Source organism: Sceloporus occidentalis, unplaced genomic scaffold, assembly GCF_023333645.1.
Source record: "Sceloporus occidentalis isolate IW3139 unplaced genomic scaffold, rSceOcc1.0.p SCAF_153, whole genome shotgun sequence".
Classification (NCBI taxonomy): Eukaryota; Metazoa; Chordata; class Lepidosauria; order Squamata; family Phrynosomatidae; genus Sceloporus; species Sceloporus occidentalis.
Window position 1 is genome coordinate 2,133,697 of NW_028317133.1, and position 20,911 is coordinate 2,154,607.

The window sequence follows — 20,911 nt, forward strand, 5'->3', positions numbered from 1 at the left end:
CACGATTTGCTGCTTTACTCAGACTAAACCTCCTGAGCTAGAATCCCCCACATTTGAAGATCAGTAATAATAGAAACAATGTTGATAAAGACTTTTGCCTCTGCCAAGGTTAACAACCTTAATGTTCTAATCAACTACACCCTCCTTAGCTAGACGCCCAAATCTAAAGGATAGCAACAATGGATTGGATAAAAGGTACCTAATTTGCTGATCTACTCATTTAGAACATATTTAGCTAGACTTCCTATCTCTCAAGGTCAGAAACAATAGAGTAGATCATGATACCTTTTGGTGAGGCACAAGTCTCTAATAAATGACACAAGAGTTGATTTACTACTCAGTCTGAACCTCCTGAGCTAAAATCCCCAAATTTGCAGATCAGTAACAATAGATACAGTATTAATACCTTTTGTAGAGGCACCAGTCTTCAAAAAATGGTACATGAGTCAATCCTCTAATTAATTAGAACATTGTTAGCTAGACTCATGAATCTCAAGGTTAGCAACAATGGAGTGGATTTTGATACCCTTTGAGAGGAAAAAGTATCCACAAAAATGTTACAAAGGTTGCTGCTCCTATCAGATACAATGTCCTAAACTAGGACCCTGATATCTAAATGTCCACAGCAATGAAACACAAGTTAATGCTCTAATTAATTAAAACCCACTAGCTAGTTGTCTAAATCTAAAGGATCCCAACAATGGAGTGGATTTTGATACCCTTTGAGAGGAAAAAGTATCCACAAAAGTGTTACAAAGTTTGCTGCTCCTATCAGAAACAATGTCCTAAACTAGGACCCTGAAATCTAAATGTCAGCAGCAATGGAATGACTGAGGATACCCTTCATGGAGGCATCATTTTCCAAAAACTGGATCAGATGTTGCTGCTCTAATCATTCAAAACCTATTTAGCTAGAATGCCTAAATCTCAAGGGCAGCAGCAATTGAGTTGATCGGGATACCCTTTGCAGAGGCACTCGTCTCTAATAAATGGCACACGATTTGCTGCTTTACTCAGACTAAACCTCCTGAGCTAGAATCCCCACATTTGAAGATCAGTAATAATAGAAACAATGTTGATAAAGACTTTTACCTCTGCCATGGTTAACAACTGGTACGTGACTTAATCATCTAATCAACTACACCCTCCTTAGCTAGACCCCCAGATCTAAAGGATAGCAACAATGGATTGGATAAATGGTACCTAATTTGCTGATCTACTCATTTAGAACATATTTAGCTAGACTTCCTATCTCTCAAGGTCAGAAACAATAGAGTAGATCATGATACCTTTTGGTGAGGCACAAGTCTCTAATAAATGACACAAGAGTTGATTTACTACTCAGTCTGAACCTCCTGAGCTAAAATCCCCAAATTTGCAGATCAGTAACAATAGATACAATATTAATACCTTTGGCAGAGGCACCAGTCTTCAAAAAATGGTACATGAGTCAATCCTCTAATTAATTAGAACATTGTTAGCTAGACTCCTGAATCTCAAGGTTAGCAAACAATGCTGATACCCTTGTCAGAGGCACCAGACTTAAACATATGGTACGTTAGTTAATGCTCTAATTAAATAGACCCTACTTAGCTACACCAATAAATCTCAAGGTCTTAGAGAGGCAATAGTCTAACCAAAAAAAAACAATCAAGAGTTGCTGCTGATATCAGATTTATCCTCCTGAAGTAAGACCTTCAAATCCCAAGGTTGGCAGCAATGGAATCAATCATTACACCTTCTGATGAGGCATTTGTCTCTAATAAACTAAATACAAGTTCTAATTTATCAATTAGAACCTAATTTGACACAGCTATCAAATCTCAATGTTGGAAGCAATGGAATAACTTATGATACCCTTCGTGGAGGCACCAATCTCTAACAAACAGTACACAAGTTAATGCTCTAATTAATTAGAACCTCCTTAACTAGACCCCCAAACCTCAAGGATAGCAATGATGGAGTAGATATTGATACCCTCTGAGAGGCAACCTTCTCCACCAAAAATAGTATGCCAGTTGCTGCTCCTATCAGGTACAATATTCGGAGCTTGGATTCTCAAATTAAAAGGTAAGCATAAATGGAAGGACTCATGTCATGCTCCAAAAAATGGTACACAAGTAAGTGTTCTAGTCATTTACCAGCTCTTTAGCTAGAAACACTTAATCTTAACGTCAGCAACAACTGAATCAAACTTGATGCCCTTTGAAAGGCAACAGTATTCTCAAAAATGGTACATTAGTTGCTGCTCCTATGAGACACACATCTTGAGATTGCTTCTTAATGTCAGAAGCAATGGAATGACTCATGATACCCTTTGTGGAGGCATCAGTCTTTAACATAGGGTACACGAGTTAATGCCCTAATTAATTAAAACCCACTAGCTAGTTGTCTAAACCTCAAGGATAGCAACAATGGAGTGGATTTTGATACCCTTTGAGAGGAAAAAGTATCCACAAAAATGTTACAAAGGTTGCTGCTCCTATCAGATACAATGTCCTAAACTAGGACCCTGATATCTAAATGTCCGCAGCAATGAAACACAAGTTAATGCTCTAAATTAATTAAAACCCACTAGCTAGTTGTCTAAATCTAAAGGATACCAACAATGGAGTGGATTTTGATACCCTTTGAGAGGAAAAAGTATCCACAAAAATGTTACAAAGGTTGCTGCTCCTATCAGAAACAATGTCCTAAACTAGGACCCTGAAATCTAAATGTCAGCAGCAATGGAATGACTGATGATACCCTTCATGGAGGCATCAGTTTCCAAAAACTGGATCAGATGTTCCTGCTCTAATCATTCAAAACCTATTTAGCTAGAATGCCTAAATCTCAAGCCGAGCAGCAATTGAGTTGATCGGAATACCCTTTGCAGAGGCACTCGTCTCTAATAAATGGCACACGATTTGCTGCTATACTCAGACGAAACCTCCTGAGCTAGAATCCCCAAATTTGAAGATCAGTAATAATAGAAACAATGTTGATAAAGACTTTTGCCTCTGCCATGGTTAACAACTGGTACGTGACTTAATCATCTAATCAACTACACCCTCCTTAGCTAGACCCCCAGATCGAAAGGATAGCAACAATGGATTGGATAAATGGTACCTAATTTGCTGATCTACTCATTTAGAACATATTTAGCTAGACTTCCTATCTCTCAAGGTCAGAAACAATAGAGTAGATCAGGGGTTCTCAAACTGCGGCCCTCCAGCTGCTGCAGGACTACATCTCCCATACTCCTCAGCCAGCCCCTTAGCTGAAGGAGCATTATGGGAGACGTAGTCCTGCAGCAGCTGGAGGGCCGCAGTTTGAGAACCCCTGGAGTAGATCATGATACCTTTTGGTAAGGCACAAGTCTCTAATAAATGACACAAGAGTTGATTTACTACTCAGGCTGTACCTCCTGAGCTAAAATACCCAAATTTGCAGATCAGTAACAATAGATACAATATTAATACCTTTTGTAGAGGCACCAGTCTTCAAAAAATGGTACATGAGTCAATCCTCTAATTAATTAGAACATTGTTAGCTAGACTCCTGAATCTCAAGGTTAGCAAACAATGCTGATACAATTGTCAGAGGCACCAGACTTAAACATATGGTACGTTAGTTAATGCTCTAATTAAATAGACCCTACTTAGCTACACCAATAAATCTCAAGGTCTTAGAGAGGCAATAGTCTTACAAAAAATAACAATCAAGAGTTGCTGCTGATATCAGATTTATCCTCCTGAAGTAAGACCTTCAAATCCCAAGGTTGGCAGCAATGAAATCAATCATTACACCTTCTGATGAGGCATTTGTCTCTAATAAACTACATACAAGTTCTAATTTATCAATTAGAACCTAATTTGCTACAGCTATTAAATCTCAGTGTTGGAAGCAATGGAATAACTTATGATAGCCTTTGTGAAGGCACCAATCTCTAACAAACAGTACACAAGTTAATGCTCTAATTAATTAGAACCTCCTTAACTAGACCCCCAAACCTCAAGGATAGCAACGATGGAGTGGATTTTGATACCCTTTGAGAGGAAAAAGTATCCACAAAAGTGTTACAAAGGTTGCTGCTCCTATCAGATACAATGTCCTAAACTAGGACCCTGAAATCTAAATGTCAGCAGCAATGGAACACAAGTTAATGCTCTAATTAATTAAAACCCACTAGCTAGTTGTCTAAACCTCAAGGATAGCAACAATGGAGTGGATTTTGATACCCTTTGAGAGAAAAACGTATCCACAAAAGTGTTACAAAGGTTGCTGCTCCTATCAGAAACAATGTCCTAAACTAGGACCCTGAAATCTAAATGTCAGCAGCAATGGAATGAGTGATGATACCCTTCATGGAGGCATCATTTTCCAAAAACTGGATCAGATGTTGCTGCTCTAATCATTCATAACCTATTTAGCTAGAATGCCTAAATCTCAAGGGCAGCAGCAATTGAGTTGATCGGGATACCCTTTGCAGAGGCACTCGTCTCTAATAAATGGCACACGATTTGCTGCTATACTCAGACTACACCTCCTGAGCTAGAATCCCCCACATTTGAAGATCAGTAATAATAGAAACAATGTTGATAAAGACTTTTGACTCTGCCAAGGTTAACAACCTTAATGTTCTAATCAACTACACCCTCCTTAGCTAGACGCCCAAATCTAAAGGATAGCAACAATGGATTGGATAAAAGGTACCTAATTTGATGATCTACTCATTTAGAACATATTTAGCTAGACTTCCTATCTCTCAAGGTCAGAAACAATAGAGTAGATCATGATACCTTTTGGTGAGGCACAAGTCTCTAATAAATGACACAAGAGTTGATTTACTACTCAGTCTGAACCTCCTGAGCTAAAATCCCCAAATTTGCAGATCAGTAACAATAGATACAGTATTAATACCTTTTGTAGAGGCACCAGTCTTCAAAAATGGTACATGAGTCAATCCTCTACTTAATTAGAACATTGTTAGCTAGACTCCTGAATCTCAAGGTTAGCAAACAATGCTGATACCCTTCTCAGAGGCACCAGACTTAAACATATGGTACGTTAGTTAATGCTCCAATTAAATAGACCCTACTTAGCTACACCAATAAATCTCAAGGTCTTAGAGAGGCAATAGTCTTACAAAAAATAACAATCAAGAGTTGCTGCTGATATCAGATTTATCCTCCTGAAGTAAGACCTTCAAATCCCAAGGTTGGCAGCAATGGAATCAATCATTACACCTTCTGATGAGGCATTTCTCTCTAATAAACTACATACAAGTTCTAATTTATCAATTAGAACCTAATTTGCTACAGCTATTAAATCTCAATGTTGGAAGCAATGGAATAACTTATGATAGCCTTTGTGAAGGCACCAATCTCTAACAAACAGTACACAAGTTAATGCTCTAATTAATTAGAACCTCCTTAACTAGGCCTCCAAGCCTCAAGAATAGCAATGATGGAGTAGATATTGATACCCTCTGAGAGGCAACCTTCTCCACCAAAAATAGTATGCCAGTTGCTGCTCCTATCAGGTACAATATTCGGAGCTTGGATTCTCAAATTAAAAGGTAAGCATAAATGGAAGGACTCATGTCATGCTCCAAAAAATGGTACACAAGTAAGTGTTCTAGTCATTTACCAGCTCTTTAGCTAGAAACCCTTAATCTTAACGTCAGCAACAATTAAATCAAACTTCATGCCCTTTGAAAGGCAACAGTATTCTCAAAAATGGTACATTGGTTGCTGCTCCTATGAGACACACATCTTGAGATTGCTTCTTAATGTCAGAAGCAATGGAATGACTCATGATACCCTTTGTGGAGGCATCAGTCTTTAACATAGGGTACACGAGTTAATGCCCTAATTAATTAAAACCCACTAGCTAGTTGTCTAAATCTAAAGGATCCCAACAATGGAGTGGATTTTGATACCCTTTGAGAGGAAAAAGTATCCACAAAAATGTTACACAGGTTGCTGCTCCTAAAAGAAACAATGTCCTAAACTAGGACCCTGAAATCTAAATGTCAGCAGCAATGGAATGACTGATGATACCCTTTGTGGAGGCATCAGTCTTTAACATAGGGTACACGAGTTAATGCCCTGATTAATTAAAACCCACTAGCTAGTTGTCTAAATCTAAAGGATCCCAACAATGGAGTGGATTTTGATACCCTTTGAGAGGAAAAAGTATCCACAAAAATGTTACAAAGGTTGCTGCTCCTATCAGAAACAATGTCCTAAACTAGGACCCTGAAATCTAAATGTCAGCAGCAATGGAATGACTGATGATACCCTTCATGGAGGCATCAGTTTCCAAAAACTGGATCAGATGTTCCTGCTCTAATCATTCAAAACCTATTTAGCTAGAATGCCTAAATCTCAAGCCGAGCAGCAATTGAGTTGATCGGGATACCCTTTGCAGAGGCACTCGTCTCTAATAAATGGCACACGATTTGCTGCTATACTCAGACGAAACCTCCTGAGCTAGAATCCCCAAATTTGAAGATCAGTAATAATAGAAACAATGTTGATAAAGACTTTTGCCTCTGCCATGGTTAACAACTGGTACGTGACTTAATGATCTAATCAACTACACCCTCCTTAGCTAGACCCCCAGATCGAAAGGATAGCAACAATGGATTGGATAAATGGTACCTAATTTGCTGATCTACTCATTTAGAACATATTTAGCTAGACTTCCTATCTCTCAAGGTCAGAAACAATAGAGTAGATCAGGGGTTCTCAAACTGCGGCCCTCCAGCTGCTGCAGGACTACATCTCCCATACTCCTCAGCCAGCCCCTTAGCTGAAGGAGCATTATGGGAGATGTAGTCCTGCAGCAGCTGGAGGGCCGCAGTTTGAGAACCCCTGGAGTAGATCATGATACCTTTTGGTAAGGCACAAGTCTCTAATAAATGACACAAGAGTTGATTTACTACTCAGGCTGTACCTCCTGAGCTAAAATACCCAAATTTGCAGATCAGTAACAATAGATACAATATTAATACCTTTTGTAGAGGCACCAGTCTTCAAAAAATGGTACATGAGTCAATCCTCTAATTAATTAGAACATTGTTAGCTAGACTCCTGAATCTTCAGGGTAGCAAACAATGTTGATACCCTGGTCAGAGGCACGATACTTAAACATATGGTACGTTAGTTAATGCTCTAATTAATTTGACCCTACATAGCTACACCAATAAATCTCAAGGTCTTAGAAAGGTAATAGTCTTACAAAAAAAAAACAATCAAGAGTTGCTACTCATGTCAGATTTATCCTCCTGAAGTAAGACCTTCAAATTGCAAGGTTTGCAGCAATGGAATCAATCATGACACCTTTTGATGAGGCATTTGTCTCTAATAAACTACATACAAGTTCTAATTTATCAATTAGAACCTAATTTGCTGCAGCTATCAAATCTCAATGTTGGAAGCAATGGAATAATTTATGATACCCTTTGTGGAGGCACCAATCTCTAACAAACAGTACACAAGTTAATGCTCTAATTAATTAGAACCTCCTTAACTAGACCCCCAAACCTCAAGAATAGCAACGATGGAGTAGATATTGATACCCTCTGAGAGGCAACCTTCTCCACCAAAAATAGTATGCCAGTTGCTGCTCCTATCAGGTACAATATTCTGAGCTTGGACTCTCAAATTAAAAGGTAAGCATAAATGGAAGGACTCATGTCATGCTCCAAAAAATGGTACACAAGTAAGTGTTCTAGTCATTTACCAGCTCTTTAGCTAGAAACCCTTAATCTTAACGTCAGCAACAACTAAATCAAACTTGATGCCCTTTGAAAGGCAACAGTATTCTCAAAAATGGTACATTGGTTGCTGCTCCTATGAGACACACATCTTGAGATTGCTTCTTAATGTCAGAAGCAATGGAATGACTCAAGATACCCTTTGTGGAGGCATCAGTCTTTAACATAGGGTACACGACTTAATGCCCTAATTAATTAAAACCCACTAGCTAGTTGTCTAAATCTCAAGGATAGAAACAATGGAGTGGATTTTGATACCCTTTGAGAGGAAAAAGTATCCACAAAAGTGTTACAAAGGTTGCTGCTCCTATCAGATACAATGTCCTAAACTAGGACCCTGAAATCTAAATGTCCGCAGCAATGGAACACAAGTTAATGCTCTAATTAATTAAAACCCACTAGCTAGTTGTCTAAATCTAAAGGATCCCAACAATGGCGTGCATTTTGATACCCTTTGAGAGGAAAAAGTATCCACAAAAATGTTACAAAGGTTGCTGCTCCTATTAGAAACAATGTCCTAAACTAGGACCCTGAAATCTAAATGTCAGCAGTAATGGAATGACTGATGATACCCTTTGTGGAGGCATCAGTCTTTAACATAGGGTACACGAGTTAATGCCCTAATTAATTAAAACCCACTAGCTAGTTGTCTAAACCTCAAGGATAGCAACAATGGAGTGGATTTTGATACCCTTTGAGAGGAAAAAGTATCCACAAAAATGTTACAAAGGTTGCTGCTCCTATCAGAAACAATATCCTAAACTAGGACCCTGGAATCTAAATGTTGGCAGCAATGGAACACAAGTTAATGCTCTAATTAATTAAAACCCACTAGCTAGTTGTCTAAATCTCAAGGATAGCAACAATGGAGTGGATTTTGATACCCTTTGAGAGGAAAAAGTATCCACAAAAGTGTTACAAAGGTTGCTGCTCCTATCAGATACAATGTCCTAAACTAGGACCCTGATATCTAAATGTCAGCAGCAATGGAATGACTGATGATACCCTTCATGGAGGCATCAGTTTCCAAAAACTGGTTCAGATGTTGCTGCTCTAATCATTCAAAACCTATTTAGCTAGAATGCCTAAATCTCAAGCCGAGCAGCAATTGAGTTGATCGGGATACCCTTTGCAGAGGCACTCGTCTCTAATAAATGGCACACGATTTGCTGCTTTACTCAGACTAAACCTACTGAGCTAGAATCCCCAAATTTGAAGATCAGTAATAATAGAAACAATGTTGATAAAGACTTTTGCCTCTGCCATGGTTAACAACTGGTACGTGACTTAATCATCTAATCAACTACACCCTCCTTAGCTAGACCCCCAGATCGAAAGGATAGCAACAATGGATTGGATAAATGGTACCTAATTTGCTGATCTACTCATTTAGAACATATTTAGCTAGACTTCCTATCTCTCAAGGTCAGAAACAATAGAGTAGATCAGGGGTTCTCAAACTGCGGCCCTCCAGCTGCTGCAGGACTACATCTCCCATACTCCTCAGCCAGCCCCTTAGCTGAAGGAGCATTATGGGAGATGTAGTCCTGCAGCAGCTGGAGGGCCGCAGTTTGAGAACCCCTGGAGTAGATCATGATACCTTTTGGTAAGGCACAAGTCTCTAATAAATGACACAAGAGTTGATTTACTACTCAGGCTGTACCTCCTGAGCTAAAATACCCAAATTTGCAGATCAGTAACAATAGATACAATATTAATACCTTTTGTAGAGGCACCAGTCTTCAAAAAATGGTACATGAGTCAATCCTCTAATTAATTAGAACATTGTTAGCTAGACTCCTGAATCTCAAGGTTAGCAAACAATGTTGATACCCTGGTCAGAGGCACGATACTTAAACATATGGTACGTTAGTTAATGCTCTAATTAATTTGACCCTACATAGCTACACCAATAAATCTCAAGGTCTTAGAAAGGTAATAGTCTTACAAAAAAAAAACAATCAAGAGTTGCTACTCATGTCAGATTTATCCTCCTGAAGTAAGACCTTCAAATTGCAAGGTTTGCAGCAATGGAATCAATCATGACACCTTTTGATGAGGCATTTGTCTCTAATAAACTACATACAAGTTCTAATTTATCAATTAGAACCTAATTTGCTACAGCTATCAAATCTCAATGTTGGAAGCAATGGAATAACTTATGATACTCTTTGTGGAGGCACCAATCTCTAACAAACAGTACACAAGTTAATGCTCTAATTAATTAGAACCTCCTTAACTAGACCCCCAAACCTCAAGGATAGCAACGATGGAGAAGATATTGATACCCTATGAGAGGCAACCTTCTCCACCAAAAATAGTATGCCAGTTGCTGCTCCTATCAGGTACAATATTCTGAGCTTGGACTCTCAAATTAAAAGGTAAGCATAAATGGAAGGACTCATGTCATGCTCCAAAAAATGGTACACAAGTAAGTGTTCTAGTCATTTACCAGCTCTTTAGCTAGAAACCCTTAATCTTAACGTCAGCAACAAAAAAATCAAACTTGATGCCCTTTGAAAGGCAACAGTATTCTCAAAAATGGTACATTGGTTGCTGCTCGTATGAGACACACATCTTGAGATTGCTTCTTAATGTCAGAAGCAATGGAATGACTCAAGATACCCTTTGTGGAGGCATCAGTCTTTAACATAGGGTACACAAGTTAATGCTCTAATTAATTAAAACCCACTAGCTAGTTGTCTAAATCTAAAGGATCCCAACAATGGAGTGGATTTTGATACCCTTTGAGAGGAAAAAGTATCCACAAAAATGTTACACAGGTTGCTGCTCCTAAAAGAAACAATGTCCTAAACTAGGACCCTGAAATCTAAATGTCAGCAGCAATGGAATGACTGATGATACCCTTTGTGGAGGCATCAGTCTTTAACATAGGGTACACGAGTTAATTCCCTAATTAATTAAAACCCACTAGCTAGTTGTCTAAATCTAAAGGATCCCAACAATGGAGTGGATTTTGATACCCTGTGAGAGGAAAAAGTATCCACAAAAATGTTACAAAGGTTGCTGCTCCTATCAGAAACAATGTCCTAAACTCGGACCCTGAAATCTAAATGTCAGCAGCAATGGAATGACTGATGATACCCTTCATGGAGGCATCAGTTTCCAAAAACTGGTTCAGATGTTGCTGCTCTAATCATTCAAAACCTATTTAGCTAGAATGCCTAAATCTCAAGCCGAGCAGCAATTGAGTTGATCGGGATACCCTTTGCAGAGGCACTCGTCTCTAATAAATGGCACACGATTTGCTGCTTTACTCAGGCTAAACCTCCTGAGCTAGAATCCCCCACATTTGAAGATCAGTAATAATAGAAACAATGTTGATAAAGACTTTTGCCTCTGCCAAGGTTAACAACCTTAATGTTCTAATCAACTACACCCTCCTTAGCTAGACCCCCAAATCTAAAGGATAGCAACAATGGATTGGATAAAAGGTACCTAATTTGCTGATCTACTCATTTAGAACATATTTAGCTAGACTTCCTATCTCTCAAGGTCAGAAACAATAGAGTAGATCATGATACCTTTTGGTGAGGCACAAGTCTCTAATAAATGACACAAGAGTTGATTTACTACTCAGTCTGAACCTCCTGAGCTAAAATCCCCAAATTTGCAGATCAGTAACAATGGATACAGTATTAATACCTTTTGTAGAGGCACCAGTCTTCAAAAATGGTACATGAGTCAATCCTCTACTTAATTAGAACATTGTTAGCTAGACTCCTGAATCTCAAGGTTAGCAAACAATGCTGATACCCTTGTCAGAGGCACCAGACTTAAACATATGGTACGTTAGTTAATGCTCTAATTAAATAGACCCTACTTAGCTACACCAATAAATCTCAAGGTCTTAGAGAGGCAATAGTCTTACAAAAAATAACAATCAAGAGTTGCTGCTGATATCATATTTATCCTCCTGAAGTAAGACCTTCAAATCCCAAGGCTGGCAGCAATGGAATCAATCATTACACCTTCTGATGAGGCATTTGTCTCTAATAAACTACATACAAGTTCTAATTTATCAATTAGAACCTAATTTGCTACAGCTATCAAATCTCAATGTTGGAAGCAATGGAATAACTTATGATAGCCTTTGTAAAGGCACTAATCTCTAACAAACAGTACACATGTTAATGCTCTAATTAATTAGAACCACCTTAACTAGACCCCCAAACCTCAAGGATAGCAACGATGGAGTGGATTTTGATACCCTTTGAGAGGAAAAAGTATCCACAAAAATGTTACAAAGGTTGCTGCTTCTATCAGAAACAATGTCCTAAACTAGGACCCTGAAATCTAAATGTCAGCAGCAATGGAATGACTGATGATACCCTTTGTGGAGGCATCAGTCTTTAACATAGGGTACACGAGTTAATGCCCTAATTAATTAAAACCCACTAGCTAGTTGTCTAAATCTAAAGGATCCCAACAATGGAGTGGATTTTGATACCCTTTGAGAGGAAAAAGTATCCACAAAAATGTTACAAAGGTTGCTGCTCCTATCAGAAACAATGTCCTAAACTAGGACCCTGAAATCTAAATGTCAGCAGCAATGGAATGACTGATGATACCCTTCATGGAGGCATCAGTTTCCAAAAACTGGATCAGATGTTCCTGCTCTAATCATTCAAAACCTATTTAGCTAGAATGCCTAAATCTCAAGCCGAGCAGCAATTGAGTTGATCGGGATACCCTTTGCAGAGGCACTCGTCTCTAATAAATGGCACACGATTTGCTGCTATACTCAGACGAAACCTCCTGAGCTAGAATCCCCAAATTTGAAGATCAGTAATAATAGAAACAATGTTGATAAAGACTTTTGCCTCTGCCATGGTTAACAACTGGTACGTGACTTAATGATCTAATCAACTACACCCTCCTTAGCTAGACCCCCAGATCGAAAGGATAGCAACAATGGATTGGATAAATGGTACCTAATTTGCTGATCTACTCATTTAGAACATATTTAGCTAGACTTCCTATCTCTCAAGGTCAGAAACAATAGAGTAGATCAGGGGTTCTCAAACTGCGGCCCTCCAGCTGCTGCAGGACTACATCTCCCATACTCCTCAGCCAGCCCCTTAGCTGAAGGAGCATTATGGGAGACGTAGTCCTGCAGCAGCTGGAGGGCCGCAGTTTGAGAACCCCTGGAGTAGATCATGATACCTTTTGGTAAGGCACAAGTCTCTAATAAATGACACAAGAGTTGATTTACTACTCAGGCTGTACCTCCTGAGCTAAAATACCCAAATTTGCAGATCAGTAACAATAGATACAATATTAATACCTTTTGTAGAGGCACCAGTCTTCAAAAAATGGTACATGAGTCAATCCTCTAATTAATTAGAACATTGTTAGCTAGACTCCTGAATCTCAAGGTTAGCAAACAATGTTGATACCCTGGTCAGAGGCACGATACTTAAACATATGGTACGTTAGTTAATGCTCTAATTAATTTGACCCTACATAGCTACACCAATAAATCTCAAGGTCTTAGAAAGGTAATAGTCTTACAAAAAAAAAAACAATCAAGAGTTGCTACTCATGTCAGATTTATCCTCCTGAAGTAAGACCTTCAAATTGCAAGGTTTGCAGCAATGGAATCAATCATGACACCTTTTGATGAGGCATTTGTCTCTAATAAACTACATACAAGTTCTAATTTATCAATTAGAACCTAATTTGCTGCAGCTATCAAATCTCAATGTTGGAAGCAATGGAATAACTTATGATACTCTTTGTGGAGGCACCAATCTCTAACAAACAGTACACAAGTTAATGCTCTAATTAATTAGAACCTCCTTAACTAGACCCCCAAACCTCAAGGATAGCAACGATGGAGTAGATATTGATACCCTCTGAGAGGCAACCTTCTCCACCAAAAATAGTATGCCAGTTGCTGCTCCTATCAGGTACAATATTCTGAGCTTGGACTCTCAAATTAAAAGGTAAGCATAAATGGAAGGACTCATGTCATGCTCCAAAAAATGGTACACAAGTAAGTGTTCTAGTCATTTACCAGCTCTTTAGCTAGAACCCCTTAATCTTAACGTCAGCAACAAAAAAATCAAACTTGATGCCCTTTGAAAGGCAACAGTATTCTCAAAAATGGTACATTGGTTGCTGCTCCTATGAGACACACATCTTGAGATTGCTTCTTAATGTCAGAAGCAATGGAATGACTCAAGATACCCTTTGTGGAGGCATCAGTCTTTAACATAGGGTACACGAGTTAATGCCCTAATTAATTAAAACCCACTAGCTAGTTGTCTAAATCTCAAGGATAGAAACAATGGAGTGGATTTTGATACCCTTTGAGAGGAAAAAGTATCCACAAAAGTGTTACAAAGGTTGCTGCTCCTATCAGATACAATGTCCTAAACTAGTACCCTGAAATCTAAATGTCTGCAGCAATGGAACACAAGTTAATGCTCTAATTAATTAAAACTCACTAGCTAGTTGTCTAAATCTAAAGGATCCCAACAATGGAGTGGATTTTGATACCCTTTGAGAGGAAAAAGTATCCACAAAAATGTTACAAAGGTTGCTGCTCCTAAAAGAAACAATGTCCTAAACCAGGACCCTGAAATCTAAATGTCAGCAGCAATGGAATGACTGGTCATACCCTTTGTGGAGGCATCAGTCTTTAACATAGGGTACACGAGTTAATTCCCTAATTAATTAAAACCCACTAGCTAGTTGTCTAAATCTAAAGGATCCCAACAATGGAGTGGATTTTGATACCCTTTGAGAGGAAAAAGTATCCACAAAAATGTTACAAAGGCTGCTGCTCCTATCAGAAACAATATCCTAAACTAGGACCCTGAAATCTAAATGTCAGCAGCAATGGAATGACTGATCATACCCTTTGTGGAGGCATCAGTCTTTAACATAGGGTACACGAGTAAATTACCTAATTAATTAAAACCCACTAGCTAGTTGTCTAAATCTAAAGGATCCCAACAGTGGAGTGGATTTTGATACCCTTTGAGAGGAAAAAGTATCCACAAAAATGTTACAAAGGTTGCTGCTCCTATCAGAAACAATATCCTAAACTAGGACCCTGGAATCTAAATGTTGGCAGCAATGGAACACAAGTTAATGCTCTAATTAATTAAAACCCACTAGCTAGTTGTCTAAATCTCAAGGATAGCAACAATGGAGTGGATTTTGATACCCTTTGAGAGGAAAAAGTATCCACAAAAGTGTTACAAAGGTTGCTGCTCCTATCAGATACAATGTCCTAAACTAGGACCCTGATATCTAAATGTCAGCAGCAATGGAATGACTGATGATACCCTTCATGGAGGCATCAGTTTCCAAAAACTGGTTCAGATGTTGCTGCTCTAATCATTCAAAACCTATTTAGCTAGAATGCCTAAATCTCAAGCCGAGCAGCAATTGAGTTGATCGGGATACCCTTTGCAGAGGCACTCGTCTCTAATAAATGGCACACGATTTGCTGCTTTACTCAGACTAAACCTCCTGAGCTAGAATCCCCCACATTTGAAGATCAGTAATAATAGAAACAATGTTGATAAAGACTTTGTTAAGGCACACGTCTCTAATAAATGACACAAGAGTTGATTTACTACTCAGGCTGTACGTCCTGAGCTAAAATACCCAAAGTTGCAGATCAGTAACAATAGATACAATATTAATACCTTTTGTAGAGGCACCAGTCTTCAAAAAATGGTACATGAGTCAATCCTCTAATTAATTAGAACATTGTTAGCTAGACTCCTGAATCTCAAGGTTAGCAACAATGGAGTGGATTTTGATACCCTTTGAGAGGAAAAAGTATCCACAAAAATGTTACAAAGGTTGCTGCTCCTATCAGATACAATGTCCTAAACTAGGACCCTGAAATCTAAATGTCCGCAGCAATGGAACACAAGTTAATGCTCTAATTAATTAGAACCTCCTTAACTAGACACCCAAACCTCAAGGATAGCAACGATGGAGTGGATTTTGATACCCTTTGAGAGGAAAAAGTATCCACAAAAGTGTTACAAAGGTTGCTGATCCTATCAGATACAATGTCCTAAACTAGGACCCTGATATCTAAATGTCAGCAGCAATGGAATGAGTGATGATACCCTTCATGGAGGCATCAGTTTCCAAAAACTGGTTCAGATGTTGATGCTCTAATCATTCAAAACCTATTTAGCTAGAATGCCTAAATCTCAAGGCCAGCAGCAATTGAGTTGATCGGGATACCCTTTGCAGAGGCACTCGTCTCTAATAAACGGCACACGATTTGCTGCTATACTCAGACTACACCTCCTGAGCTAGAATCCCCACATTTGAAGATCAGTAATAATAGAAACAATGTTGATAAAGACTTTTGCCTCTGCCATGGTTAACAACTGGTACATGACTGAATGATCTAATCAAATACACCCTCCTTAGCTAGACCCCCAAATCTAAAGGATAGCAACAATGGATTGGATAAAAGGTACCTAATTTGCTGATCTACTCATTTAGAACATATTTAGCTAGACTTCCTATCTCTCAAGGTCAGAAACAATAGAGTAGATCATGATACCTTTTGGTGAGGCACAAGTCTCTAATAAATGACACAAGAGTTGATTTACTACTCAGTCTGAACCTCCTGAGCTAAAATCCCCAAATTTGCAGATCAGTAACAATAGATACAATATTAATACCTTTGGCAGAGGCACCAGTCTTCAAAAAATGGTACATGAGTCAATCCTCTAATTAATTAGAACATTATTAGCTAGACTCCTGAATCTCAAGGTTAGCAAACAATGCTGATACCCTTGTCAGAGGCACCAGACTTAAACATATGGTACGTTAGTTAATGCTCTAATTAAATAGACCCTACTTAGCTACACCAATAAATCTCAAGGTCTTAGAGAGGCAATAGTCTTACAAAAAATAACAATCAAGAGTTGCTGCTGATATCAGATTTATCCTCCTGAAGTAAGACCTTCAAATCCCAAGGTTGGCAGCAATGGAATCACTCATTACACCTTCTGATGAGGCATTTGTCTCTAATAAACTACATACAAGTTCTAATTTATCAATTAGAACCTAATTTGCTACAGCTATCAAATCTCAAGGTTGGAAGCAATGGAATAACTTATGATACCCTTTGTGGAGGCACCAATCTCTAACAAACAGTACACAAGTTAATGCTCTAATTAATTAGAACCTCCTTAACTAGACCCCCAAACCTCAAGGATAGCAACGATGGAGTAGATATTGATACCCTCTGAGAGGCAACCTTCTCCACCAAAAATAGTATGCCAGTTGCTGCTCCTATCAGGTACAATATTCTGAGCTTGGACTCTCAAATTAAAAGGTAAGCATAAATGGAAGGACTCATGTCATGCTCCAAAAAATGGTACACAAGTAAGTGTTCTAGTCATTTACCAGCTCTTTAGCTAGAAACCCTTAATCTTAACGTCAGCAACAACTAAATCAAACTTGATGCCCTTTGAAAGGCAACAGTATTCTCAAAAATGGTACATTGGTTGCTGCTCCTATGAGACACACATCTTGAGATTGCTTCTTAATGTCAGAAGCAATGGAATGACTCATGATACCCTTTGTGGAGGCATCAGTCTTTAACATAGGGTACACGAGTTAATGCCCTAATTAATTAAAACCCACTAGCTAGTTGTCTAAATCTAAAGGATCCCAACAATGGAGTGGATTTTGATACCCTTTGAGAGGAAAAAGTATCCACAAAAATGTTACAAAGGTTGCTGCTCCTATCAGAAACAATATCCTAAACTAGGACCCTGGAATCTAAATGTTGGCAGCAATGGAACACAAGTTAATGCTCTAATTAATTAAAACCCACTAGCTAGTTGTCTAAATCTAAAGGATCCCAACAATGGAGTGGATTTTGATACCCTTTGAGAGGAAAACGTATCCACAAAAGTGTTACAAAGGTTGCTGCTCCTATCAGAAACAATGTCCTAAACTAGGACCCTGAAATCTAAATGTCAGCAGCAATGGAATGACTGATGATACCCTTCATGGAGGCATCATTTTCCAAAAACTGGTTCAGATGTTGCTGCTCTAATCATTCAAAACCTACTTAGCTAGAATGCCTAAATCTCAAGGGCAGCAGCAATTGAGTTGATCGGGATACCCTTTGCAGAGGCACTCGTCTCTAATAAATGGCACACGATTTGCTGCTATACTCAGACTAAACCTTCTGAGCTAGAATCCCCACATTTGAAGATCAGTAATAATAGAAACAATGTTGATAAAGACTTTTGCCTCTGCCAAGGTTAACAACTGGTACATGACTTAATGATCTAATCAAATACACCCTCCTTAGCTAGACCCCCAAATCTAAAGGATAGCAACAATGGATTGGATAAAAGGTACCTAATTTGCTGATCTACTCATTTAGAACATAGTTAGCTAGACTTCCTATCTCTCAAGGTCAGAAACAATAGAGTAGATCATGATACCTTTTGGTGAGGCACAAGTCTCTAATAAATGACACAAGAGTTGATTTACTACTCAGTCTGAACCTCCTGAGCTAAAATCCCCAAATTTGCAGATCAGTAACAATAGATACAGTATTAATACCTTTTGTAGAGGCACCAGTCTTCAAAAAATGGTACATGAGTCAATCCTCTAATTAATTAGAACATTGTTAGCTAGACTCCTGAATCTCAAGGTTAGCAACAATGGAGTGGATTTTGATACCCTTTGAGAGGAAAAAGTATCCACAAAAATGTTACAAAGGTTGCTGCTCCTATCAGATACAATGTCCTAAACTAGGACCCTGATATCTAAATGTCCGCAGCAATGAAACACAAGTTAATGCTCTAATTAATTAAAACCCACTAGCTAGTTGTCTAAATCTAAAGGATCCCAACAATGGAGTGGATTTTGATACCCTTTGAGAGGAAAAAGTATCCACAAAAATGTTACACAGGTTGCTGCTCCTATCAGATACAATGTCCTAAACTAGGACCCTGAAATCTAAATGTCCGCAGCAATGGAACACAAGTTAATGCTCTAATTAATTAAAACCCACTAGCTAGCTGTCTAAATCTAAAGGATCCCAACAATGGAGTGGATTTTGATACCCTTTGAGAGGAAAAAGTATCCACAAAAATGTTACACAGGTTGCTGCTCCTAAAAGAAACAATGTCCTAAACTAGGACCCTGAAATCTAAATGTCAGCAGCAATGGAATGACTGATCATACCCTTTGTGGAGGCATCAGTCTTTAACATAGGGTACATGAGTTAATTCCCTAATTAATTAAAACCCACTAGCTAGTTGTCTAAATCTCAAGGATAGCAACAATGGAGTGGATTTTGATACCCTTTGAGAGGGAAAAAGTATCCACAAAAATGTTACAAAGGTTGCTGCTCCTATCAGATACAATGTCCTAAACTAGGACCCTGAAATATAAATGTCCGCAGCAATGGAACACAAGTTAATGCTCTAATTAATTAAAACCCACTAGCTAGTTGTCTAAATCTAAAGGATCCCAACAATGGAGTAGATATTGATACCCTCTGAGAGGCAACCTTCTCCACCAAAAATAGTATGCCAGTTGCTGCTCCTATCAGGTACAATATTCGGAGCTTGGATTCTCAAATTAAAAGGTAAGCATAAATGGAAGGACTCATGTCATGCTCCAAAAAATGGTACACAAGTAAGTGTTCTAATCATTTACCAGCTCTTTAGCTAGAAACACTTAATCTTAACGTCAGCAACAACTGAATCAAACTTGATGCCCTTTGAAAGGCAACAGTATTCTCAAAAATGGTACATTAGTTGCTGCTCCTATGAGACACACATCTTGAGATTGCTTCTTAATGTCAGAAGCAATGGAATGACTCAAGATACCCTTTGTGGAGGCATCAGTCTTTAACATAGGGTACACGAGTTAATGCCCTAATTAATTAAAACCCACTAGCTAGTTGTCTAAACCTCAAGGATAGCAACAATGGAGTGGATTTTGATACCCTTTGAGAGGAAAAAGTATCCACAAAAATGTTACAAAGGTTGCTGCTCCTATCAGAAACAATATCCTAAACTAGGACCCTGGAATCTAAATGTTGGCAGCAATGGAACACAAGTTAATGCTCTAATTAATTAAAACCCACTAGCTAGTTGTCTAAATCTCAAGGATAGCAACAATGGAGTGGATTTTGATACCCTTTGAGAGGAAAAAGTATCCACAAAAGTGTTACAAAGGTTGCTGCTCCTATCAGATACAATGTCCTAAACTAGGACCCTGATATCTAAATGTCAGCAGCAATGGAATGACTGATGATACCCTTCATGGAGGCATCAGTTTCCAAAAACTGGTTCAGATGTTGCTGCTCTAATCATTCAAAACCTATTTAGCTAGAATGCCTAAATCTCAAGCCGAGCAGCAATTGAGTTGATCGGGATACCCTTTGCAGAGGCACTCGTCTCTAATAAATGGCACACGATTTGCAGCTTTACTCAGACTAAACCTACTGAGCTAGAATCCCCAAATTTGAAGATCAGTAATAATAGAAACAATGTTGATAGAGACTTTTGCCTCTGCCATGGTTAACAACTGGTACGTGACTTAATCATCTAATCAACTACACCCTCCTTAGCTAGACCCCCAGATCGAAAGGATAGCAACAATGGATTGGATAAATGGTACCTAATTTGCTGATCTACTCATTTAGAACATATTTAGCTAGACTTCCTATCTCTCAAGGTCAGAAACAATAGAGTAGATCATGATACCTTTTGGTGAGGCACAAGTCTCTAATAAATGACACAAGAGTTGATTTACTACTCAGTCTGAACCTCCTGAGCTAAAATCCCCAAATTTGCAGATCAGTAACAATAGATACAATATTAATACCTTTGGCAGAGGCACCAGTCTTCAAAAAATGGTACATGAGTCAATCCTCTAATTCAGGGCTTGACAAATTTGTTGTGAATCTAGGCGCCAGGTAAAAAAGTTAGGAGCCAGGATTTTTTTAAACTAACAGTTGGTCAGGAGTGATCTGATCATCATCAGCCCACTTACTAAACTCACAGCGTTTGACCTGGAAGCACCCTAGACTTTCAATTCAGTGCTGTTTTTTTTTTTTTTATTAATTTTTAATTAACTTTTATTAACTCTTTC